Source organism: Erinaceus europaeus, chromosome 9, assembly GCF_950295315.1.
Source record: "Erinaceus europaeus chromosome 9, mEriEur2.1, whole genome shotgun sequence".
Taxonomy (NCBI): Eukaryota; Metazoa; Chordata; class Mammalia; order Eulipotyphla; family Erinaceidae; genus Erinaceus; species Erinaceus europaeus.
Genome location: NC_080170.1, coordinates 34,511,961 through 34,539,424, shown reverse-complemented (window position 1 = coordinate 34,539,424; position 27,464 = coordinate 34,511,961). Strand labels below are relative to the sequence as shown.

General features: G+C 42.1%; 1 protein-coding gene and 1 non-coding gene across 5 annotated transcripts in view; one reads left to right on the top strand and one right to left on the bottom strand.

Moving 5' to 3' along the window:
* PLCH1 (phospholipase C eta 1) overlaps window positions 1–27,464 on the bottom strand; it is a 247,157-nt gene that overhangs the window by 151,981 nt on the left and 67,712 nt on the right. The window lies entirely within an intron of this gene.
* Window positions 23,052–23,158, top strand: LOC132540539 (U6 spliceosomal RNA). The gene has a single exon (XR_009551738.1). It is a non-coding gene; the product is annotated as a U6 spliceosomal RNA (small nuclear RNA).

Sequence of the window (27,464 nt, the reverse complement as noted above, 5' to 3'; positions counted from 1 at the left end):
ACAAAGACCAAATCGAAGCTTCACAAGTGGTGAAGCACGTACTCCGGGTGTCTCTGTCTCCCCCACCCTCACCTCTCCCACCCCACTCAGTTTCTTTCTGTCCTATCAAATAAATGGGGGGGGGGGGAGAATCTCCCTGGAAAATGACAATTGTGGGGTCGGGCAGTGATGCAACAAGTTAAGTACACTTAGTATGAAGTGCAAGGATCCCAGTTTGAGCCTCTGGCACCTGACCTTCAGGGGGTCACTTCACAAACCGTGGAGCAGGTCTGCAGATGTCTGTCTTTTCTCCCCCTCTCTATCTTCTCCTCCCCTCTCAATTTCTCTCTGCCCTATCCAATAAAAAAAATGAAAAATGACCTCCAGGAGCAATGGATTCATAGTGTCGGCACCAAACCCAAGCAATAACCCTGGAGGCATGATACCACGATGCCAACCCAACCTCCTTGGGCAGAGGACCCCACCATGTGTCTTGTAGCCCTGCCTTCCCAGATCCCTGCCCAACTTGGGAAAGAGAGAGACAGGCTGGGAGTATGGATCAACCTGCCAACTCCCATGTTCAGCGGGGAAGCAATTCCAGAAGCCAGACCTTCCACCTTCTGCATCCCATAATGATCCTGGATCCATACTCCCAGAGGGATAAAGAAAAGGGAAGCTATCAAGAGAGGGGATGGGATATGGAGTTCTCGGAGTGGGAACTGTGTGGAAATGTACCTCTCTTATCCTATAGTCTTGTCAATATTTCCATTTTATAAATTAAAAAAAAAAAAACTTAAAAAAAAAAAGGAAAGAAAATGGCAGCTGCTTTCTCAGCCCTAAAGCAGCCATGTGACCAAGGCTCACAGTCAGAGGAGCATTAGGAGCCCAGCTGGGCATCACCCATCCAGAACATGGAGCAGAACACTGGTCACAGGTGACTGGATAAACAAGCTGTGGGGCATGTACACAGTGGATTACTACTCTGTCAGTAAAATAAATAAATAAATAATGACTTTGTGTCTCTAGAGACAAAAAAAATGGATGACACTGGAACTGATTATGGTATATGAAGGAAAGAAGGAAGTGAAAGGCAGCTACTGGATGATTTCTCTCAAAGATGAGATATAAGTAACTAAAGTTAAAAGGGATGCAGAAAAATTACCAACACTCTCAAACTCTGTGAAAACTACAGTGACTATTAAGGGACCAAAGAAGGTGAAGGGGAGGCACAAAAGGGCTAAGAAGGGGTCACTGGTTGAGGAGTCTCTTTGGTGTCATGGCACTGGAACTTTGGTGGTGGGTGACATAGAGAAACACATTTATAAGTGTTTCTCTTATTACATATAAACTACATTCCTGGAACCTTAAAATGCTATAAAACAAATATTCACAAGTATTATACTTAAAATGCTATAAAACAAATATTCACAAGTTTGTATTTCAATTTGTGTAATGGACCAAATATTCCCTACCTGTGTTTGATCCATGTTGAAATAAAAAAGTTAGAAGAGGAAAGAAGATCCTTGTGAAAACTCTAAAAGTTAAAAAAAAAAAAAAAAAAAAATGCCTGAATCCTGGGGCTGAAGACAGCTCACCAAGTTTGAGTTTGACACCACATAGGAGTATCACGGCATGGCAGGAAACTCTGGTGTCTCTCTCCCTTTTGCTCTATATCACTGCACATCTGAAATTATAAAAAGCAAATAAAAGGTCATCAGGAGCAATGACATCACACATGTGTGAGCTCCTATGCCTCCAAACCACAAAAACAGCACCCAGAATCTTGCCAATTAAAAATTCATACTAAATCCTAAATAGACAACCCAGCAACTTGAAGAAGATATTTGTACATCACACATCTAACAAGTAGCATCACACACCAGTAAAGAACTCATACAGCTCAATAAAAAGAAAAGGAATAACCCTATTTTTTAAAAGTGGGCAAAAGATATGTCTAGAGAGGTTTCTAAAGAAGAGATTAATGAGTGCTCATGCAAAGCACAGGGACCCATGCAGAGATCCCAGTTTGAGCCCTCAGATCCTCACCTACAAGGGGTCGCTTCACAGACGGTGAAGCAGGTCTGCAGGTGTCTATCTTTCTCTCCTCCTCACTGTCTTTCCCTCTTCTCTTAATTTCTCTCTGTCCTATCCAACAACAACAAAAAATGAAAAAAAAAAAAAAAATGGCCTGCCAGGAGCAGTGGATTCACAGTGTAGGCACTGAGTCCCAGTGATAACTCTGGAGGCAAAAAAGAGAGAGAGAGATTCACATGGCCCACAGACATATGAGGAAATACTTCACTAATCGTTAGAGAAATGCAAATTAAAGCCACATTCTCACAAGGGTGAGAATGGCCTTCATCAACCAAATAGGAAAGAAGTGTTTTTGCCTATGTGGAGAAAGAGAAGCTGTTACTCAGCTAGTGAGAATGCAAATACAGGGGGCCAGGCGGTGGTGCAACTGGTTGAGCGCACACATTACAGTGTACAAGGACCCAGGTTCAAGCCCCCAGTCCCCACCTGCAGTGGAAAGCTTCATGAGTGGTGAAGCAGGTCTGCAGGTGTCTCTGTCTCTCTCCCTCTCTATCCCCCCGCCCCTCTCAATTTCTCTCTGTTACTATCCAATAAATAAATAAAAGAAAAAAGAGAGAGAGAATGCAGACTGGGACAATGTAGGAAACAGTATAGAGAATTCTTCTTTTATTAGTTTTCTTTTCTACACCTGAGTTTTAATGTTATGATAAATTAAATGATAGATTTTCATGAAAAAAATAGGGAATCTTGGGAAGCGGGGCATGATAAACAATAGATAACCTAGGTGCAATAAAGCGGGGAAAACAGTTAAGACCTGCTCATTCAGATTCCTTTTAGAGGTAGGAATAGTCCTTCCTCCAAGTACAGTGAGGGCACTGCTTTTTTTCAAGACATATTTTATCTCTGCTTAATAGTGGTTTACAAGATTATAAGAATACAGAGTATGGTTGCACACCATACCCACCACAAAATCTCTATGCCTCCCTAGTATGGAGAACTCTTGAACAAATAAAACAGAAATACGTTATTGCCCAGCAATATCACTCTTGGGAATCTATCCAAAAGACATGAAAACACTAATTTGAAGGCATACATGCACCACTATGTTCCCACCTGCGTTGATTGTTCACAATAGCCAATATATGGAAGCAATCTGAACACCCATTGGCAAATGATTGTATAAAGAAGTTATGGGATAGATAGACAGATACATACATACATACATACATACATACATATAATGGAGTACTACTTGGCAATTAAAAGGATATATTGTGTCCTTTGGGACAAAATGGTTAACAGTGGGGGGGGGGGTTTATGCTTAGTAGAGTAAGGAAGTGAAAGACAACTACCATATGATTTCACTCACATATGGAATATAAAGAATTGAAACACATGAACTTGCAAAAAAAAAAGTTGTCAACCTGTCCACCTGTCTCTCAGACCTGGGTGAACTATGGTAACTATTAATAGAGAGTTAGGGACAACTACGATGGTAGGTGTCATGTGAAACTATACCCCTGTAATCATAAATACAAATTCTCACTAAATCCTCAACAAGCAAAAAAAAAAAAAAAAAGACCTGCCTTCTGACAGAGAAATCACCAAATGCTAAGCCAGAACTTAATCTTGTTTATATCCACCTAAAATATAAATAAAAACACACCAGCTGCTATAGACCAGCACACCGAAAAATAAATAGGTCAAACATAATAATTTTTCCAGTTAAAGAGTAGCAGAAGCATTAGTAGTTTAAAACAGAAAGAAGGGAGGAAAGGAGGAAGGAAGGAAGGAAGGAAGGAAGGAAGGAAGGAAGGAAGGAAGGAAGGAAGGGAGAAAAAAGGGACTTGCTGAAATGGCAGGGACTGCCCCAGTCTCCAAAGATAGAGACAGGAAAGCAGAAAGAGAGTGAAAGACCACAGCACTGAAGTGTCCTTTAATGTGGTTGGGGCCAGCCTTGGAGCTAGGTCACAGATAGGGCAAAGAAGTACAATACCCAAGTGAACTATCTGGAATTTTGCACTTTTCAATTTATATCCCAAAGAAAAGTCACAGCTGCTGCAATAAGAGGTCATTGGGGTTACAGACAGGCACAGCCAAAGAGGCAGCACCTTGTAACACAGAAAAGGCAAATGAAAGGCCCCTTCTGGGAAGATGGAGGGACATGAGAGCACAGGGCTTTCATGCCAGGCGCCCAGAGGCACCACTATATACCAGAATTGAGTGGTGCCATAGTCTCTCACTTTCTCCCTTCCTCTCTCAAAAAAATAAATAAGTGGGAGTCGGGCGGTAGCGCAGTGGGTTAAGCACACGTGGCATGAAGCGCAAGGACCGGCATAAGGATCTTGGTTCAAGCCTCCGGCTCCCCACCTACAGGGGAGTCACGGTGAAGCAGGTCTGCAGGTGTCTATCTTTCTCTCCCCCTCTCTGTCTTCCCCTCCTCTCTCCATTTCTCTCTGTCTTATCCAACAACAACGACATCAAGAACAACAACAATAATAACTATAACAATAAAGCAACAAGGGCAACAAAAGGAAATAAATAAATATTTTAAAAAATAAATAAATAAGTAAATATAGACTTTTTTTAATTTTAAAGACTACTTTTTAATAATTTATTTATTCATCAATTTATGAGGAAGAGAGAGAGAACCAGAGCACCACTCCAGAACATAAGATACCAGGTATCGAACTTGGGACCTCCTGCTTGAGAGTACAACATTCTACCCACTACACCATTTCCCAGGCCACTCAAGACTATTTCCCACTCCACAGTGTTCACAGTCCCTCTCCTCCATGGTCTCACCTGTTTCCCACATCAACCCCAGGAGACCAAATGACAAGAAAACAACTAAGACCTCTTCCCTAGACCCCAGTCCTCACATCCCATTGCTCCTAGACATCTTGTATGTATGTATGTATGTATGTATGTATGTATGTATGTATGTATGTATGTATGTATAAAACAAAATCAACTAATCAAACAGAATGCAAACTAAGGGAAAAAAACAGGTGTGACATACATAGGATATATCTAGAATAGATACACACCAAACTGTCCGTGTGAATACCTACTTCTGTGTAACATCTCCAGTGATGGGCATATATGAGCATCATCACGTTCAGCTAGTGAGAATATGGCAATAGGAAAAAAAAAAACTAATGGAGCTTACTGCTGTTTAGCAAGTGAGCCAGAATGCTGAGTGAACATGCTCCAACCCTCTGCGCTTGGTTTCTGAGTGCCTACATCACCTTCAATATCAAAACCACTTGCCATAAGACATTCATATGACAAGTCCTTTTCTTCTTCCATTTTATAGACAGGCAGATTAAGTATTTCAATTATCTTCCCCGGGGTGCTATTTCTAAGTCAGTCCTCAGAAATGATCAGTTCTTGGCTAGAATAAACTAGAAGAAAAGAATCTGATTCTACTATGTAGTCTGTTTTTCAAGTCCTCACTTCTGAGGTTTTCCTCTTCCCCCCACCCTTTGCGCCCCCTCCCCTAGGAATTTCTAAAAATATGGAAGTTCTGCCTCAGAGCCTTCAGATCCATGCCATTAACTATGCAGAGCAGCCTTATTAATTCAACTTTCCTGGGAACATAATGATCAAACCCTTGTAAATGAGGAGGAGGACAGAGCAAAGGCCAAGTTGGACCTCAGCATTGATTTGACTGTGCACATTACCCCGTCTCTCATTTTTCCCAACATCCCAGGAGACGAGGGAGGGGCAACGGGGAGCCAGTTCACTGTGATCACTGGTGCTGCTCAGTCCCTCAATCAGCTCTGAAATTCAAACTAAAAAGCTCCCCGTTGACCTTCATTAGATCTGAACTTAGCGCTAATAATCTACATCTGCAATGCATAAGCGACAACAACAGGCTGCTAGGCTCAGAGGATTTGCCCCCAGAGTTTTCTCAGGTCAGGAGGACAAAATCCACATTGGGTTATAGGAACACCGAATTCCCCTTCAGGCAAGGGACAGGACAGAAAACCATTTGGTTTTTGTGTTTGGGACCCTGCCACTCACGTTCATGTTTGCTGAGGCCACTGTGAACACAGGAAACATAGCACATGCCATTGCCAGAGCACCAAGAGCTTTCGCTTGTTGATTAATCCCCCTGCTGCTTTGGGACCTTCACTTCTCCTCACACATAGGAACAAAGGAAACCCCTGAGCTTGGGACACTGGCCAGCCCCCTCACTGTGAGCCACCACTGGGATCAAACCCTGGACCTCACACCTGCAAGTCCTGTGCTCTTCCACGAAGCTCTCACAGCAGCCCTCCGTTTAACTTCATAACAACTATCTCTCATGAAATAACTCTTGAAAGAGAGAGAGAGAGAAGTGGGGGAGGAAACAGACTCAGACTTAAACTGAAATCTTCAGGATTTCATTCCTCACTCTCAACAAGGGTTTTCGCACAGGTACACCTGGTTGAGCACACATGTTATAATGTACAAGGACCCAGGTTCAAGCCCCTGGTCCTCACCTGCAAGAGTGAAGCTTCACAAGCGACGAAGCAGTGTGCTAGGTGCCTCTCTGTCTCTCACTCTCCCCCCACCATCAATTTCTTTATCTCTATCCAATAAGCAAAGTAATTTTTTATCTGTTTTCCCTTTTGTTGCCCTTGTTGTTTTTTATTGTTGTTGTAGTTAATTGTTGTAGTTATTGATGTCGTCGTTGTTGAATAGGACAGAGAGAAATGGAGTGAGGAGGGGAAGACAGAGAGGGGGAGAGAAAGATAGACACCTGCAGACCTGCTCCACTGCCTGTGAAGTGACTCCCCTGCAGGTGGGGAGCAGGGGGCACGAACCAGGATCCTTAGGCCGGTCCTTGAACTTTACGCCACATGCGCTTAACCTGCTGTGCTACCGCCCGACTCCCGCAAAGTAATTTTTTAAGAAAATAAATAAATAATAAAATTTGCCTTTAAAGAAATGTGTTTCAGGGAGACCTGTGGTGGTACACCTGGTTGAGAGCACATGTTACAGTACTCAAGGACCCAGGTTTGAGCCCCTGGTCCCCACCTGCAGGGGGAAATCTTCACAAGTGGTGAAGCAGTTCTGCATCTCTCTCTCTCTCTCTTTCTCTCTCTCTCCCTCTCTATCTATCTATCTATCTATCTCCCCCTACCCTCTTGATTTCTGGCTGTCTCTATCCAATAAATAGAGATAATAAAAATAATATTTAAATAAAGAAATGGGTTTCTACAATTCACCTCTGCAGCTCTTTGATGCAACTACTTCTGTCTGTTCTGATCCAAAGGCTGACTACTCCTGCCTTGAAGAATACTTTTCATATTTGGAAAGAAGTAGTCACACATTTAATTGCACTCTTTCTTCCTGGCTGCCTGCCAAAAACAATCACAGTTCGATATTATAGCATCTTATTCAGCATTAATTAGGAAGTTAATCTTACTTAGAACAGAATTATCCAGGTAGCCATAAAACCAACTTATCTAATTGCCAGAAGTTAAAACTTAGTCAAGACAGGGACAGGTGGTGGTGTACCTGGTTAAATGCTCACATTACAGTGCACAAGGAACCAGGTTCAAGCCCCTAGTCCTCATCTGCAGGGGGAAAGTTTCATGAGTGGTAAAGCAGGGCTTCAGGTGTTTCTCTTGTCTGTTTCCCTCTCTCTATTCCCCCTCCCCTCTCAATTTTTCTCCATCTCTATCCAGTGATAAGTAAAAAAATAAATAAATAAAACAAAATAAATAGAAAAAGAAAGAAAGCAAAATTTTGTGGTCCAGGAATTTTGTGGACAAAGCACTGAACTCTCAAGCATGAGGTCCCAAGTTCAATCCCCAACAGCATTATGTACCAGAATGACGTCTGGTTCTTTCTCTCTCTGTTCTCTTTTCTCATAAATAAATAAATAAATAAATAAATAAGATCTTTTTTTAAAAAAAGACTTAGTCAAAGCTAGGGTAAGAGTTCAGTGCCTCAGAGCGTAAGAATTGCATGCTGGAGGTCCCAAGTTCAATCCCCAGCCCGGCCATAGGTCAGAGCTGAGTGGTATTCTGATTGCTCTCATTCTTATTCTCTCTCTTCCTCTCCCTGTTTCCCTTTCCCTCCCTCACAAATACATGGTGACCCAGGAGGTGGTGCAAGTATGATGTCACAAATTCAGTCCTCAGTATACTATGTACCAGAGTGATGCTCTGGTGATTCCTTTCTCCTCTCACTCTCTCATTAATAATTTTTTTTTCTTTTTTTTAATGTTTATTTATTTTCCCTTTTATTGCTCTTGTTTTTTTATTGTTGTTGTAATTGTTGTTGTCGTCGTCGTTGTTGGATAGGACAGAGAGGAATGGAGAGAGGAAGGGAAGACAGAGAGGGGGAGAGAAAGATAGACACCTGCAGACCTGCTTCACCGCCTGTGAAGCGACTCCCCTGCAGGTGGGGAGCTGGGGGCTCGAACCAGGATCCTTACCATGGGTCCTTGCACTTTGCGCCACCTGCGCTTAACCCGCTGCACTACCGCCCGACTCCCAATAAATATTTTTAACAGAATACTTTTCGTCAAGCCATTTTTTTTTCCGTGTGTGACGAATAGTGGTTTCTAAGATTATAAGATTACAGGATAAAGTTCCACACCACACCCACCACCCAAGTTCTGTGTTCCCATCCTCCCAAGGGTAACCACCAGAGTTCTCACAGTTTGGGGGGGGCAGTGGCATATCCATTTGAGCGCACACGTTTGAGCCCCTGCTCTCCACCTGCAGAGTGGAGTGCTTTATGAGCAGTCAAGCAGGTTTGCAGATGCCTTTCTTTCCGTTCACCTCCTCTTCCTTTACCTCTTCCTCCTCCTTCTCTTTCTTCTCCTCCTCCTTCTCTTTCTTCTCCTTCTCCTTCTCCTCCTCCTCCTTCTTTTCCTCCTTTTCCTCCTTCTTTTTCTCCTCCTCCTTCTCCTTCTGCTTCTCCTTCTCCTTCTTTTCCTCCTTTTTCTCCTTTTTCTTTTCCTCCTTTTGCTCCTTCTTCTTCTTCTCCTTCTGCTTCTCCTTCTTCTTTCTCCCCACCTTCTCTCCCCTCCTCCCCTCTCAATTTCTCTCTGTCCTATCAAAAAATAGAAAGACAAGAAGAAATGGCTACTTGGAGCCATAGATTCATAGGGTTGGCACCAAGCTCCAGGGATAACCCTGGAGGCAATCAAAATATATCAATTTATTAATTAACTTTTAGGGAAAAAAAAACTTAGAGATGTAGTACCACATCCCCAGAGACAAAACCCAGCTTGTCTCTACGACCCCAGCTCCTTTAGTCAGAGATGTGTAGAGTCCATTATAGCGATTCAGTGGAGAAGCCAGGCCCTCACAGCTTCTTGGAAGCATCGAGAAGCAATGGAACTGAAAACCGTGATGGACACTGGGCTAGTCTCTCCAGCCCATCTGGAGAAGGAATTACATATCAACCAAGAAGCTGTCCCAAGCTCAAAACTACATAATGCTTCTTCACTAGCCCTAGTGCCTTGCCAGGGATGAGATGTTCTCTTCTCATTTCCCAAAAGAGCCCTCTGCCTCTGGACCCAGACACAACAAGTACCTCCTCTGAGTTTGTTCTTATGTAACATGGAAAGTATTTCTAACTTCGAACTCCTTACCTATCCCCAGGAATGGAGGCACCAGGCATCTTCTACCCAGAGTGGCCTTTGGAGAAGACATCCACACCCGGACTATAAAGGTGCTGACCAATCTGTGTAGTGGGTGGACCTCAGTCACTAAGCAGCCAGACACAACTCAAAGACTTCCCCTAAGACGACAGATTTGAGTTCATCTGAACCCATCTTTGGAAGAACTGTATTCTTTGTAGATGCTGGTCTTTATTCTTTTATTCTCACCAACCTACTGCCTGAGCTGGCTCTCAGAGCAAATTCTGAACTTCTGAAGAGCACTGCAGACAATGGGAGGCACCTGACATTGAGACTACTATTTTATTTTTTAATTGCCACCAGACTTACTGCTGGGACTTGGTGTCTATATGACAAATCCACCACTTTTGGTGGCCTTTTCTTCCCCTCCTTTATTTGATAGGACAGAGAGAAATTAAGAAGGGAGGGAGAGACAGAGACAGACCTCCAACACTTGTTTTACCTCTTATGAAGCCCTTCCACCCTACATAGTTGGGAACTGGGGACTCAAACCTGGGTCTATGCACATGGTAATGAAAACATTTGACCAGGTGTGCCACCGCCTGGCCCTTTCCAAGTCTACTTTTAGACAGTTACAGTGGATCCAACACAAAGAAGGCTTTTCAACAGTTACTAGGCGGCACAGTGAATAAAACATCAGATTCATATGCAGGAGTTCAGCCTCCAGCATCACATGTGTCCGAGTGATGCTCTGGTTCTCTCACATTCTCTCTCTCTCTCTCTCTCTCTCTCTCCATATATATACTATCATTAATACATAAATCTTGGGAAGCATGGGTGGTGGCATTCACGGTTAAGTGCACAATCACCATCTGCCACAAGGAACCAGATTCAAGCCCCCACTCCCCACCTGCAGGGGGCACGCTTCATGAACAGTGAAGCAGGTCTATAGATGTCTATCTTTTTCTCTCCCTCTCTATCTCCCCTCCCATCTCAATTTCTCCCTGGCCTGTCAAATAAAAATAGAAAGAAAGAAAATGGAAAAAATGGCCACCAGGAGCAGTGGATTTGTTGTGCAGGCACCAAGCCCCAGCGATAACCCTGGTGGCAATTAATTAATTAGTTAATGGGGGGGGGGTGGGTGCAGACATTTACAAAGGAAAGCAGCACTGTTTCTGTCCCTGAGAAACACAGACTCCATCCGAATGTCCTACTATGGGGCATGTTCGAATAATTGTTCCTGAATTTTTGCTCAGTTGCCCCCACTACTGCAGGAGTGGTGGTGGAGAGTGTCTTGAAATTATTCTTCTACCTATTTGCCCGAATAGGTGTTCTGAATTTGGTCTCATCTTTTGTGCCTTTGGATTCTGTATTATTAAAAAGACAATCAACTACTAGCCCCTTTTCAAAAAAAAAAAAAAAAAAAACTTACTGGAAAATAAAGTGACAATTTCCCCTTTTCCTATGTACCTTAGCATGTCTCCTCCTCTGAGGTGCCTTCACAGGTAATTGAATTTCAAATGAAATTTACCAAATAGCAAAGGTCTGCTGTGAGCCACAGAACATTCCATACAATCCAGATCCCCAACTATGTGCAGTTTGTGAGCAGAATGTCACACGGAGGGCTGGCATATTGAATAGAAAGGTGCCATCCCCTTTGTGGATCAGCACAGACTACAAAGAAAGTCCAGCAACTTGCTTTGTTGGGAGCTGTCATCGTTCACTTCCAGCTGAGGACCTGCTTGGTTCAACAGAAGTGAAGGTGCTGCTTGGACAAGCATGTCATAGGCATACTCACTAGAATTACAGAAGCTGCTGTCATCATCTAAAATCAACTGTTGTTGTTACTATTAAGTACTATTATTATCTTAAACCCTAGACAAGGAAAATAAAAGGCCAGAGAGAACAGAGAAAGCACTGCAGTGAAATACTCCCAGATCTGAGCTGCTAATAACTCTGAATTGTTCATTGATCTTTGCCTTCTATTTTTATATTTTTTCATTCTTTTGCTTTTTCCAATATTTGAAAGAGCTGTTAAGTCTTGGGTCCCCATGACAAAACCAACAATTTTTTAACTCCTTTATTGGGGGATTCACGGTTTAGAGTCAACAGTAAGATACAATAGTTTGTACATGCATAACATTTCCATATAACAATACAGCCCTCACAAGGTCCTCCACTGAAATCACATTTCAGGACCTGAACCCTCATCCCAACCCCAGAGTCTTTTACTTTGGTGCAATACACCAACTCCAGTCCAAGTTCTGCTTAGAGTTTTCCCTTATGAACTTGTTTATAAACTTCTATCTGTGAGTGAGATCATCCCATATTCCTTCTTTTGTTTCTGACTTGTCTCACTTAACATGATATCTTCATGCTCCATCCAAGATGGAGTAAAGAAGGTGAATTCACCATGAAACTGCGGCTTTGGAGCCTCAGGAATAAGAGTCTCCTTGCATAACCATTATGCCATCTACCCCTGTTGACAATTCTCAGTTTTCCACATAATAATTGAATGCCCCTCTAGGTCCTCCTCTGTCATCATGTTCCAGGACCTGAAGCCTACCCCTACCCCAGAGTCCTCTACTTTGGTGCAATACACTAGACCTAGTCCAACTTCGGCTTTGTGTTTACTGTTCAACTTTTTTTTTTTATAATTGGATTCATTTCATTGAAGGTGCCTTTAAAATTTAGATGGACCATGTCTACAACCTTAGGGGAACTGTGGTAGATTGCAGTGGGAAGAGTGAAGATTCAGAACTGTGGTGGTAGGAATGGTGTGGATTCAAACCCCTGTTGACATGTAATTCTGTAATATAAAAATAACTAAACAAATAAATAAATAAAATTTAGATGGAAAAGAGTTCTGCCAGTATTTTCCTCTAAGTATTTGATAGTTTCTGGTCTAACATCCAAAGGGTATTGAAATCCCCTCCTATTACTGTGTTGCTGTCGATATACTGTTGTAGCCCTTTCAGTAGATGTTTGATGTATTTAGATGGCCTCTAATTGGGTACATAGATATTAATAATGGTTAAGACCTCTTGACTGACTGCTCCTCTGAGCATTAAGTAGTGTTCATCCCTATCTTTTTAAATTTTATTTGTTTTAAGGTCTATTGTGTCAGATTGAGAATAGCTGTCCCTGCCCCTTTTTATGTCCCTGCCCTTGTATGGTAGTTTTACCAGTGCCCTGATCAGCTCTGGCGTATAGTGTACAGGGGATTGAATCTGAGACTACAGAGCCTCAGGCAGGAGAGTCTCTTTACATAACCATTATGCTATCTGCCCCCCACCCTCTATATTTTATCAATAAACAACTACTGAGCAACAGCTCTATGTAGGACACTGTTGTAGATTCTAAAGCTACCAGACACCATCTCTGGTCTGCAAATTTCTTAGCAACAATTTATCCTGGCGTTTTCAATGACTGCACCAGTTCTAATGATGACATGGGGCACTTTCTCACATTTAGAAGAAAATCCTGGCTGGAGCAGCACAGAAGAGGGGATTCAGCAGGAAATGGATTTCAGGGTGCCTGGTTATCTTGACTATTCTCTTCTCTCCTTGTTAAGTGGTGTTGGAAAGTGAGTTCTCAAGGCCTGTCAGTGACAAACGTGGTTAAGTGCACATAAGTACTAAGCACAAGGGCTCATGCAAGGAACTGGTTCGAACCCCTGGCTCCCCACCTGCATAAGGGAAGCTACACGAAAGCTGAAACAGGTCTGAAAGTGTCTCTCCCTCTCTATCTCTCTATCCCCTCTCAATTTCTCTCTGTCCTATCAATAAAATGGAGGGGGGGGGGAGAAATGGATGACAGAAGTGGTGGATTCCCCCCCCCCCAAGGACTGGAGGCAGAGAAAGAGAATTCTCATATGTGTATGTGCACAATAATGCTAAGTGACTTCTTTTTCTATTTAGAGAAAGGAGAGAGGGAAGCAGGGAGAAAGGAGAGGCATTAGCACCACTTCATCATCAGCAGAGTTTCCCCTGATGTAATCCATGGTGCTGCTATGTGGTGCCAGGACTTGAACTCAGATCCTTGCCTGTGTTAAGTGCACACTCTACTGGATGAGCTATCTCTCAACCTCAGTGTATAAATCTTTTAAGGATTATTTCCTTTCTTCTCCTTCTCCTTCTTTCTTCTTCATACATGCAAAGTTGAATGACTGCCACAGAGGGCCTACAGAAGACATCCCTACCTGGCTTTTTATAGAACCATTGCTCTGACCTTTAGACTAGACTGTAGGGGGTTGAGACCTTATTTGACAGTTAGTACTCGGTCTGGGATGGAGCAGATGCTCAGAGAATGTCCACTGTGTGGCCAAAATCTCTTTCTAAAGCCCTGTAGTTTGGACACTTAGCAGCTGGAGAGCAATTAGGTAGGAGAGAAACCTCTCCGCTGGAGTGGATGAGCACCATGGGGGCATCTGTGCTCTTTGAATAGTCAAATAGCCAAGATAATCAGGCACCCTGAACTCCATTTCCTGCTGAATCCCCTCTTCTGTGCCACTCTGGCCAGGATTTTCTTCTGAATGTGAGCAAGTGCCCCTCATCATCATTAGAACTGGTGCAGCCATCAGAGGGTTTATGGCTGCTCACTATTGGCCTCATCATGGTTGGCAAATGTTCACTAAGGCTCAGGAGATGCCACAGAAGATGGTCTGGGCCTACAGACATGCAGTTCTGAGTTTGATCCCTAGCACCACAACATGCTACTGTTTTGCTCTGTTCTCTCTCTCTCTCTCCTTCCTTTGAGCTTTCTCTTTCTGTATAGCACATGAAACAAATAAACCCCTAAAATAAAAAATAAATTTACTTATTATTGGTTAGAGACGGAAAGAAATTGAGATGGGAGGGAAGATAGAGAGGGAGAGAGACAGAGAGACAACTGCAGCCCTGCTTCACCACTCATGAAGCTTTTCCCCTGCAGATGGGGACCAGGGGCTCAAACCAGGGTCCTTGCACTCTGTATCATTTGCACTCAACCAGGTGCACCACCACCTGGCCCCCAGAATCCTTTCTTTATCCTTACTTCTTTTCAATATAACTATGATGTGTCTTGGTGTCTTCAGGTCTGGGGTGATTCTGTGCGGGACTCTCTGGAATACTTGAACCTTGATGTATTTTCTGCTGTTTAGGGTGGGGAGTTTTCTTCTATTATTTCCTCTAGGATGCTTTCTTCCCCTTCCTTTCTTTCTTCCTCTGGTAGGCCAATAATGCATATATTACTTCTTTTGAGGTTATCTCATATGTCTATGTTGTTATTTTCAGTGTCTCTCAATCTTTTTTTTTTTTAAGTTCTTTTACTTCTTTCTTAGCTATCGAACAGGCCATGGCCGGTGCGCTGCTATGTTCCATCGCTGGGGGGCCAGAGATGACCCGAACTGCCCCTGCGGCTACAGACAGACTATGACCCACATAGTCAATGACTGCCACCTCTCCAGATTCAAAGGAGGTCTTGAAACTTTACATCAGGCTCAACCTGACACTGTTGACTGGCTACGGAAGAAGGGCAAACGCTAGAAGAAGAAGAAGTTGTCTCTAATTCCTCCTCAGTCTGGCTAATTCTGTGTTTTGCTTCTGTTAATCTGTTCTCCCTTCCCTCAGCTTCATTCTTCAATTCAACTTTTTTTTTTTACTTTGTTCAGTTACAGTATTATCTTGTTCCCCTAGCTGTCCTTTTAGCTCAGCTATTTTAGGTTTCAGTTCTCTGATTACCTCATGATAGTCCATGTTTTCTTTCATGATCTTATTTGTTATTTCCCTATTTCTGATAGTATTTCCTTTTTTATTATTTTATTTTTATTTTTATTTTTGAACCAGAGCACTCACTGCTCAGCTCTGGCTTATGGTGGTGTGGGGAAATGAACCTGGGACTTGACAGAGACTCAGGCATGAGAGTCCATTTGCATAACCATTTGCATAATTGCTATCTACCCCCGCCCTCTTATAGTATTTTCCTCCAAAGCTTTCCTCAGTCCTATGACTAATGCATCAATTAATGTTTGGATGTTTCCTTCATATGTAGATGCTTCTGGCATGCTTGAAATTTTTTCTGGGCTGCTGTCCTGGTTCATTGTTGTAGTGGATCTTTTTGATTTGACCATTATCTCTTGGTGTCTTTTGTGGTTTGTGTCCTGACCACTGCTGTTCTGGTATGGTGTGGGGTGACCTCTAGTCTGTTGGTTCCTAGCCTTGTGGTCTGACTCAGGATTGGCTGTAGCTGTTGTTCTAATGTGATACCAGTGTCTTTGAAAAATGAGACGAAGTGTCTTTTGTGTTAAATTGAAGTGGGGGATATATGACGCCTGCTCCATTCTCCTTTGTCCTTTTTAGCAGCCTTTTGCAAACTTATGGATGAGTTATAATGTTCCACCATGGCTCCTCTTTGTCCCTTTCTCTAAAGTTTCTCTCCTACTGGCCTGGAAATTCTGCTATCACTTAGAATTCTCAGGTTTATAGTGGATTTTTTTTTGTGAAGAGTAGGCCAGGTGTTGTCCTCAAGCCACCATCTTGACTCTACCCCATGACAATGAAGCTATTTAATATGTGATGACTCTAAACCAAATCCTCACATCAATCCTTTGTAGTTAGCTGGTCTTATCACCCGTGTTTTGTAAATAAGACTGAGACTCATCTAACAAGTAGGGGTACAATTGGGATTGCAAACATATGTCTAGATGACAGGAAGCATTAGATGTCCATCAGAAGTCATTTCCCCCTTGTTGGAGAAGGTCCTAAACTCTTTTTGCCAGGCTCCTCCAGATATGGCTACATAGTGTGTCTGCCCAGTAGAGTTTAGGCCTTGTTTTTTAAGATTATCTCATTATAAGTCAGAAAGAGAAGGATGAATATGGATCCCACTCATAAACAGATACTGGAAAATAAGAACAGAAGTGAAAACACAAAGCAGAACTTGGACTGGAGTTGGTGGATTGCACCAAAGTAAAAGACTCTGGGGTTGGGGGCAGGGGGGTGGTTCAGGTCTGGAACACGATGGCAGAGGATGGCCTAGAAGGAGTTGAATTGTTATGTGGAAAACTGAACAATGTTACACATGTACAAACTGCTGTATTTTACTGTTGACTGTATACCATTAACCCAACCAATAAAGAAAAAATTAATTTAAAAAAAGATTACCTCATTAAGGGGGGGCAGGCCATGGCACACCTGGTTGACTTCACAAATTAGCATGTACAAGGACATGGGTTCAAGCCCTTGCTCCCCTCTTGTGTGGAAGGGAGGAGACTTCATGGGAAATGAAGCTGGTCTGCAGGTATGTATCTTTCTCTCTTCCTCTCTATCTCCCTCTTCTCTCTCAATGTCTTTCTGTATTATCAAATAAAATAAAAAAGGGGAAAATGGCACCCAGGAACAACAGATTCATCATGCCAGCACCAGCTTCACTGATAGCCCTGGTGGCAATAAAAAAGTAAATACATTTTTTTAATATTTAATTTTTTTTAATGAGAGAGAGAGAGAGAAAGAGACTAAGACCAAAGCACTGCTCAGCTCTAGTTTATGGTGATGCTAGGGATTCAACTTGGGACCTTGGAGGCTCAGGCATAAAAGTCTTTTTACATAACCATTATACTATCTCCCCAGCCCAAAATATACTTTTCTTAAAGATTGTTTTGTTAACAATGAGGTTGGGAGATAGCTCACTCAGTAGAGCACATTTTTCCATGTAGGAGGCTCTGGGTTTGAACCCCAACACCACATGAATACACCATGGACTATAGCAAGTCCCATGTAGGGTAGAGCAGTGCTATGGTGTCTCTCCTTCTCTCTCTCTCAAAAAAAAAAAAAAAGATAAAGTAAGAATGTAAATTTTGGGCTTGGGGGACCACTAGGCAGTATGGTATATGCAAGAGGCCCTGGTTCACTTCTCAGCACTATATTTTTTAAAATCTATACATTATTCACTATTTTCTTTTTCCCTGTTGGCTGACTAGGAAGGGTTCATCCCCTAGGGTGACTTTCTGAGCACTTGAATCACCACCTAAAAGAGAGACAACCCACCAGGAATTTGGTGACGAAGACAAGAAGCCAGTATAAAGCTCCTAAGATACGGGACCTTCGCTGACCCAGCAGTTAACATCCCCTTAACTGATAACCGCTTGTACCCAGGTTAGTGTTATCTGCTAGATATAGTGTTATTCAACTAGAGCAGAGACACCAAGGAGGAATTCACCAGGAGAGATACCAGGATAAACAAAGTGTGGTTTTTTTTTTTTAAAGAAAGAAAGTAATGCTCTAAATGGCTAGATTACCAACTAGCAGTTACCAGCTAGCAAAAGGCAAGCTGTAAAGGGAAGCACTGAGAGGCCTTGTGTCAACCAAGAAAAGAAAAAGGCCTTGAGAGAAAAAGTCAAGCAATTAGACTGGCCAACTGCAGGGGAGAAGAGACTGCAGACAGGAAGACCACCTCAAGGGTGTGAGGACAGCAGCAGCCTAATGAGAGCAAGACTGTGAGTCAGCAAAAGACTCTTCCTGTCATTACTCTTCTGTATCAAACTCAGTTTCTAAAGGATTTGATTTTTTGTGTGTGTGGCTATAACTGTGATAAATGCTGATTACAAATGCATGAAGTTTCAAGAAGATTATGAATCCTACCTCACCTCATAATTAAAGATAAATGGAATTGCTATTTCAAGACATACATCTCTGAGATCACTTTACCATTTTTCTTTTGTACTGTAAATATGAGCATCCCCCAAAAAAGGGGGGGGGAGGAGAAGGGCATAATCTCATATTTTCCATTGAATATAACCCTGGCAACATCCCTAGTCAACACTGAGCTTCACATCTGTGAGAGCAGCTATGATTCCCCCATGGTACAGATGTGCTAACATTTAAAGACCAATTATGGGGCTGGGTGGTGGTGCACCTGGTTGAGCACATGTTACAATGTGAAAGGACCCGGGTTCGAGCTCCTCAGCCCCACCTGCAAGGGGAAAGCTTTGCAGTGATGAAGCAGTGCTGCAGGTATCTCTCTGTTTCTCTCCCTCACTCTCTCTCCCTTCCTCTCAACTTCTGGTTATCTCTATCCAATAAATAAAAATAATCCTTAAAAATTTTTTAAGAATTTATTTTTTATTTTTATTATCTTTATTTGATAGAGACAACCATAAATTGAGAGAAAGGGGGAGATAGAGAAGAGAGACAGAGATACCTGCAACCCTGCTTCACTACTTGTGAAGCTTCCCCCGATAGGTAGGGGCTGGGGGCTTGTACCCAGGTCCTTGTGCATTGTAACATATGCGCTCAACCAGGTGAGCCACCTCCTGCCCCCCCCAAAAATAGAATTTCTTTCTAAATAAGACCAGTTATTTACCAATGTATTGAATACATTAAGGTTGAAAAAAAATTGAATACATTAAGGTTGAAAAAAAATGTGGCATTAAACATTCCTACTGCTGGGTTTCTGTGCAAATGTGTACATGCTTTTATATGATTAATATCTGGAAGTAAAGCAACTGAGCCAAAGTATTTACTTGTCTAATGTCAAACTGTCCTCCTGAAAGATGAACTCAGACTCCTGCTAGCAAAGTGGGCGTGGCTCCACACCTCTGCTGACACTGGGATCCTTGGCCAATCAGGTATAGTGAGGAAAATATTTCTTTCTCTAATTTTTGAAAACAGTGAATGTTTTAAAGTTTGGATTTGCATTTTGTTTGTTTGTTTGTTACCTTTCTTTCCTTTTTTTAAAACCTTTATTTATTCCCTTTTGTTGCCCTTGTTTTATTGTTGTAGTTATTATTGATGTCGTTATTGTTGGACAGAGAGAAATGAAGAGAGGAGGGGAAGACAGAGAGGGGGAGAGAAAGATAGACACCTGCAGACTAGCTTCACTGCTTGTGAAGTGACTCTCCTGCAGGTGGGGTGCCGGGGGCTTGAACCAGGATCCTTAGGCTTTTTTTTTTTTTAACATACATCCTCTCTTGTCTGTGGAACAGCCTAAAACACATCACGTGATATTTAGAAGCTGTCTTTAGTCAGACACCAATGCACCTCGTTTATATAATTGGTCCAAGCGACTAGAAGCAACTTCTGAATTTGAAGGACTTAGCATGAAACAAGTCAGTACCATGGCAGAATTCTAACTCGTCTCTCAGGATATCAGAGTTGATGTCTCTGCATAGAGCTACCTAAATAAACTGTTCTGCAGGGCTGGTGAAAGAACTCACTTGACTAGGGCACTGCTTTCTCATGTGTACGACCTATATTTGAGCCTGCCCTCCATTTCATTGAAGGAAGCTTTGGTGCTGTGGCTTCTTCTCTCTCTCTTTCTATTTATCTCTATCTCTAACTCTATATCTCTATCTAAAAAGAAAAACTGGCAATAAACCATTTTGCCAATTAAAATCTAACAATTTGTTGACATCGTTGCATCCTTGAGGCTTTTTTCTCATGATTCTCATATATCTGATTTATTTTTTGAGTTACTTAGTAGCTAAGTCAAAGGGCAAATCCACCAGAGGATGAGAGAAAAACTACCAACAGGCAACTAGTACAGGCTGTCAAGCCCAATGGTGAAGGAAGGGAAAGGACACAGACAAGCTGTATATAAAGACAGATGCCCAATGGATAGAACATTCACTAAGGAAAAAAAAAAAGTGTCAAGCACAGGTTGCCTTAGTGAAAAAAATGGCCGGCCGCCTGGAGCACTTATTATTATTTCACTCTCCCTGCTGGTCACATGACAGGCAGTTCGTTATGTGATTTACGCCACTAATGTGGCCCCTCCCCATGAGGATGGAAATCCACAAACTACTTATCAATCACAGTGAGAACTGAGAAATGAGAAAGACAAGGAAACAAATCCTTCTTTTATTTATTTTAATTTTTTGTTTTCTTAAGCCGAGCACTGCTCAGCTCTGGCTTATGGTGCTGCTGGGGATTGAGCCTGAAAGCTCAGAGCCTCAGGCACAGTGCAGAACCACTATGCTATCTTCCTCAGTCCAAGACAATGCTTTTAATATTTAATCTATTTCTATACTTTTTGATATTTTTTTTCTTAAGCAATCAGCAAGGATATTTTTTAACATTTTTTTAAAAAATTAAATAAAAGATTAATAAAATGGAAAATGATAGCAGATCCTAGATATGGTCCGAGGAATGTGCAAAGAAAAACCATAAAAGTGGTAACAAAACTGCACTTTAAAGCAAGACTTTCTTTCTTCTCTCCCTGATTTTACTTTTGCAAAGGGATGGGGGTGCTCAGATTCCTGCTCCTTTGTTTTCTCAAATTTTACCGTCTGCACCCCTCCCTGGATAAACTGGAAATACTGACAGTGTAAAGGACAGCAAGAAGCAACAGGTCCCTTGAGTAGATGAGAACCTTATGTTACACAAATCTACAACCGTGACCGATTCTTTAAAGAGATCAATAGAAGTAATCGCTCCCCTTCCTTCAAAGAGAAGGCAGGAGTAACCTGAGCATACTCAGCAGTAGCTTCTGCTCCCCTGACAAGTAATTAGAGCCAGTGATGGGTCATTTGTCCAAACCTCAAAAACTAGGGTTCATGGTCTAGATATGCCTGAACCAATTTCTCAAACAAAACATAGGTAAGACCCTTTAAAGATTTCTAGCTAATGGGTTATCCTTCACAGCACTTACTGTTTGTTTTGTTGTTGTTGTTGTTGTTTTCCCTAAAATGCCAGTTTTATAACACCCATGCGCTGCAAAGCTTACCACCTTCTTCCCTACTTTTCTAGATCCAGTCCCAGTCCCTCAAAAGAGGAAGTAGGAGCAAAACCCATGCATGATCTGGTCCCACCCACCACTCTCTCCACACAAATCTTGAGCTATCAACTATTCCTTTCTTTCTTCTTCCAAGACTTTCTCTTTCCAACCCACCAGAAAAGGCAGGTACAGAAACCAGGAAAAAATATGTGTGCTCTGTTTCTAGGGAGGATACAAGGGCTTTGACAGAAAGAAAATAGGTAGCTTCCTGCCTGTATCTCTTACCATATCCAAGAAGATTACAAAATCACCCAAAGTGACAAAGCCAAATCATGCAATTTCCACATCAGCCCTATGAGTTATAGCACCACCTGAGAAAAGCTGTTTTTCAACCTGCACCTCAGATTCCTCATCCATGAAATGGAGGTGGCTATATTTGTCTGCTCTAGTTATGATAAACACAGATAGCTGTTAATATCAGCCACTTCCTTTTTTTCTGATGACTTAGATGCCACCATCTGGTACAGAAGTCATCAGAACTAATCCCTTTCAAGAGATGCCACCTTTTAAAGCAGTCCCCTTAATTCCAATTAACTTAGTCAATTTTGCTGTTAAGTCAATTAGTCCTATTTGCTTTTCATCAAGTGACTTGTGAGCATTTATATTGTCATAATAATGTATTTTATGCAGTCATAATAAGTAAGTTTTGCTTACTGATCTTGAATTTTTAAATCAGCCAGAGATCAAAACATGGAGAAGTAATTATAAACCACAGAAAATTATTACATAGGAGAGAATGAGGAGAGGAGAGAGAAGTGTGAGAAGACTTAGGAAAAGCAGTACCACTTTCACTAGCTAGAGATTTACTTTAAGGTCTACTTTTATTTATTTCATGAGAGAGAAAGAGACTTTGGCATATGAGATGTCAGGGGTTGAACTCAGAACTTCATGCTTGTAAGTTCAAAATTCTACCACCAAACCATTTCCTGGGGACACATATACAATTTCTAACTTGGCAGAGAAGGAAATACAAGTACAAGGAATTGGGGGCCAGGTGGTGGTGCACCTGGTTAAGCATACACACTACAGTGTGCAAGGACCTGGGTTCAAACCCCTGGTCCCCACCTGCAGGCAGAAAGCTTCACGAGTGGTGAAGCAGAGCTACAGGTGTCTCTCTGTCTCTTTCTCTATCTCCCCCTACCCCAATTTCTCTCTGTCTCTATATAATAATAGATAAATTATACACATATATATAACTACAAGTACAAGGAACTGTCAAAGTTACAAAGATAACCATCAGAGTAAATGAAAAGGATGTGGGGGGTCACAGAAATGAGCTGATTCCTCTACTACAGGAGATCATCAGTAGGTTAAGATCAAATAGAAAAAAAAAATCAGTAAGTGGTAGCCTAAGTACATCACTAAAAGACATGAAAATAACAGTTCAACCCACAAAATGGATATTAAAACTAGTTTATTTAGGAAAGCAGGGCTAAGACAGGGAGCCATAATTTTCAGATTTGCTTTTAAGACTTTATTTATTACTTTTTATGAGACAAAGAGAGAAACTAGAGCACTGCTCAGCTCTGCCATATGGTGGTATTGGGGAATGAACCCACAGCTTCTGGGGCCTCAGGCAAGAAAGTCTGGTGTACAATCTTTGCACTCTATCCCCAGCCCAGAACTACACTTTTCTGATACTAGTTCTTCTAAACTACTATTTAAATTTTTAAGTGCTCTTAAAAACTTATAAATGGTGCTCGCTTCGGCAGCACATATACTAAAATTGGAATGATACAGAGAAGATTAGCATGGCCCCTACACAAGGATGACATGCAAATTCATGAAGCATTCCATATTAAAAAAAAAACTAATAAATGTGGTTGAAGGGTGGGGATATATAACATAATAGTTATACAAAGAGACTCTCATGCTTGAGGCTCCAAAGTCCCAGATTCAATCCCCCACACCACCATAACCCAGAGCTGAGCAATGCTCTGGTTAAAAAAAAAAGGTCACACTCTGTGGTCATGAGTAGGAATGTTCCCAGCTGCCTCAATTTCAGGACCCATCTCCCTCAGGTGGAACATAGAGTATGTTTGTTGTCCAACCTCCCTTCGGAGGATGGGACATTCTCTGCCATTGTTGATCCATGTTGAAAGCAAGGTCCTATGGGGGCCCACAAAGGGGTCTATTGTGTTGTTACTGATGGAGATGACCAGTAACCTTCTGCACCTCATAATGTCTCTGGGTCCATACTCCAAGAAAGATAAAGAATAGGAAAGCTATCAGGGGACAGGATGGGATACAGAGTCCTGGTGGTGGGAATTGTGTGGAGTTGTACCCCTCTTATCCTATGGTTTTTGTCAGTGTTTCCTTTTTACAAATAAAATTTTTAAAAATTTTAATGGAGAAACAAAAAAAACTATTCACAATTCAGAGTAAAATCACAAGAATAAGCCTGGTAAGGAAGGTGGAGAGCACATATGAAAAAACACTCTCTTCACTGGCTTAACTGAGAAGACAGAGCTTAGAGAATCCTACTCCACTTTTAAAAGGACAGACTGACCATTTTTCCCCCTAAAATATAGAGAAGCAGATGTGGGGGGGGGAAGAGTGAAAGAGATGGAATCTGCCTTCAGTGTAAAAGAGCTGGGCTCTAACCTGGATTTCACACATGACAAAGCAGCAGCCCACTATTCAAGTGAGCTATTTTGCTCACTCTAGACTCCCCTTCTTAAAGCTGGTGTTTCTCTTCAGTTCATCTGCAAGTGTAATATAATTCCTATCTAAAATCCAAATGGGGGGGGGGCAGGTGGTGGCGACCTAGTTGAGCGCACATGTTGCAATGCGCAAACCCCCTCTCCCCACCTGCACAGGGAAAGCTTCACAAGTGGTGAAGCAGTGCTGAAGGTGTCTCTCTGTCTCTTTCCTTCTGTATCTCCCTTTCCTTCTCGATTTCTAGTTATTTATATCAAAAACTAATAATAAAGATAATAAAAAATTAAGTAAGTAAATTTATGTTAAAAAAAATCCAGACAGTGGCACATCAGGTTAAGCACTCACAATACAGTGCACCCAGGTTCAAACCCCTCATCCCCACCTGCAAGGAGAAAGCTTCACAAGTGGTGAAGCATGGCTGCACGCATCTCTTTATCCCTCTCCCTCTCTATTTTCCCCTCCCCTCTCAATTTCTTTCTGTCTCTATCCAATAATAAATAAATAAATATTTTTAAAAGACAATTTAGAAAACAATAAATCAAATCCCTACAGGATTACTTTGGGGAAGAGATATTAATTGGGCATAGAAGATACATGAAAAGAGACCACATATTTTTAAACAGATTTTTTATTTTTTATCTTTATTTATTTGAAATTGAGAGGGAAGGGGGTGACAGACAGGGAGAGAGACAAAGAGACATCTGCAGCACTGCTTCACCACTTGTGAAGCTTTCCCCCTGCAGGTGGGGACTGGGGGCTCGAACCTGGGTCCTTGCGCACTGTAACATGTGCGCTCAACCAGGTACGCCACCACCTAGCCCCCATTTTTTTTCTTTAGTGGGAAGATTAATGGTTTACAGTCAACAGTAAAATACAGTAGCTTGTACATGTATAACATTTATGTTTTCTTTTTTATTTTTTTATTTCTTTATTGGGAATTAATGTTTTACAGTTGACAGTAAATACAATAGTTTGTACATGCATGACATTTCTCAGTTTTCCACATAACAATTCAACCCCCTCTAGGTCCTCCTCTGCCATCATGTTCCAGGATCACAACCCTCCCCCTCACCCCAGTGTCTTTTACTTTGGTGCAATAGACCAAACCCAGTCCAAGTTCTGCTTTCTCTTTTCTTATTTTTCAACTATTTTTTTATTAGTGATTCAGTGATGATCGACAAGATTGTGGAATAACAATGTATCACCCCCTCCATTGGAAGCTTCCCTACTGTTTATCCCTCTGGGATCATGGACCCAGGACCATTAAGGCAAAAGAGCCAATTTTTATTTAATTAATTTACTTTGCCACCAACATTATGGCTCAGGTTCATTGTCTGCTCCCAGCAGTCATTTTGTTTCCTTCTTTATTTGTTTCTGTTTGAATAAAGGGTAAGACAGAAAGAGAGGGAGTGAGAGAGACTGAAAAAGGAGAGAAAGTAGGGCACCAAAGTAAAAACCCTGTGGTGAGGGGTAGACATGCGGCTTCCTGGGCAGGTGGGGGTGGGTGGGTGGGATGGGACACAGTCTTTTGGTGGTGGGAATGGTGTTTATATAAACTCCTAGTAAAGTGTAGTCCTATAAATCACTAGTTAATTAATATGAGAGGGGGGAAATTAATTTATGTCTCGAAGTTTTTAAAACACAGACTGAGTCTTCTTAATCTATAGGCTGTGTATCTGATATGTGGACTCTCTCAAAAGCTTAGACCAAGTAGATCAGAGGCAACCAGTGGCACAGCTATTTACAAGATACTGGGTACTATACAGCAAACCCTAACAAAAAGACTTTTCAAAGTTAACCCAATTACCAAATAATGTGATGATAACATTAACTATCCATTGTCTTTTTGAACCCTAAAACAGCAGGAACCTCACATCTCCACTAGAGAGCCTATATTTCTCCCAGTCCTAGAACCTTAGGATACGGCCCACTTTCCCGCATGCCTCTCCCAATCCTTATCAAATAATATTGCATCAGGCAATCACAGCCTAATCAACGCAATGATTGCCACCTCAACATGCTTCAGCTCAGACTGTGTCCAGAGACTTCACGTGTGGAATGACAACCCTTCAGCTTCATTACTCGGGTGAGACCTTTCCTTTCATAGCATTCTCTAATTCCATCCCAGGTGGATCACTTTCTAACAAAGTCCCAAAACCTAGATATAGAACAGGTTCTGTGAGAGACAGCATATGTTCACACGTATCCATAAACTAGTGCAAAATATATACCTGAAAGCAGAAGTACACTAGAGTTTGCAGTGAGTATCCCCCCAACACTTCATCTCCACTATTCCAAGCTTTGGGTCCATGACTGCTCAACAATTTGTTTGGCTTTGTATGTTAACTCTCTTTTCAATCACCAGGTTCCAGATGCCATCAGGATGCCGGCCAGGCTTCCCTGGACTGAAGACCCCACCAATGTGTCCTGGAGCTCCGCTTCCCCAGAGACCCACCCCACTAGGTAAAGAGAAAGGCAGACTGGGAGTATGGACCGACCAGTCAACGTCCATGTTCAGCAGGGAAGCAATTACAGAAGCCAGACCTTCTACCTTCTGCAACCCACAACGACCCTGGGTCCATACTCCCAGAGGGATAGAGAATGGGAAAGCTATCAGGGGAGGGGATGGGATATGGAGATTGGGTGGTGGGATTGTGTGGAGTTGTACCCCTTCTACCCTATGGTTTTGTTAATTTATCCTTTCTTAAAAAATAAATTTAAAAAAAGCATAGTAATAAATATTAAAAAAAAAAAAAAGGAGAGAAAGATACCTGCATCACTGTTCCGTGCTCATGAAGCCTCCCCACTGTAGGTGGGGCCCAGGGCTTAAATATAGGTCATGGTGACATGTACACTCTCTATGTGCCACCACCTGGCCCCAAAAGCCAAACATTTTTTAGTAAGAACAATGGCAGAGAATTTGCCTGACTGCTAGTTCAGAAATAGACATATTTACAGGGCAGGGGGTGGCGCACCTGGTTAAGTGCATATAGTACTTAGCGCAAAGACCCAAGCAAAGATCCAGGTTCGAGCCCCTGGCTCCCCACCTGAAGTGAGGTCACTTAACAAGCAGTGGAGCAGGCCTGCTGGTGTCTCTCTCCTCTCTGTCTCCACCTCCCCTCTCAATTTCTCTCTGTCTTTCTAATAAAATGGGGGAAAAGATGGCAGCCACGAGCAGTGGATTCACAGTGCCAGAACTAAGCCCCAGCAATAACCATGGAGGCCAAATTAAAAAAAAAAAAAAAAAGCAACAAAGAAATATTTGTGATTTGTGGAGGAAAATACATGGCACAGCATCTGAAGCATCCCTGCCCTAAATGAAGGAAGAAATAGCCACTGTCAGTAAAGGTAGATACCAAGGAATGGCCTCTGCCCTCCTTACTCTAATGTGGCACTTGGACAGAATGTGTAAGAAACATAACAACATCCAAGCCCAAGTCCTATAACT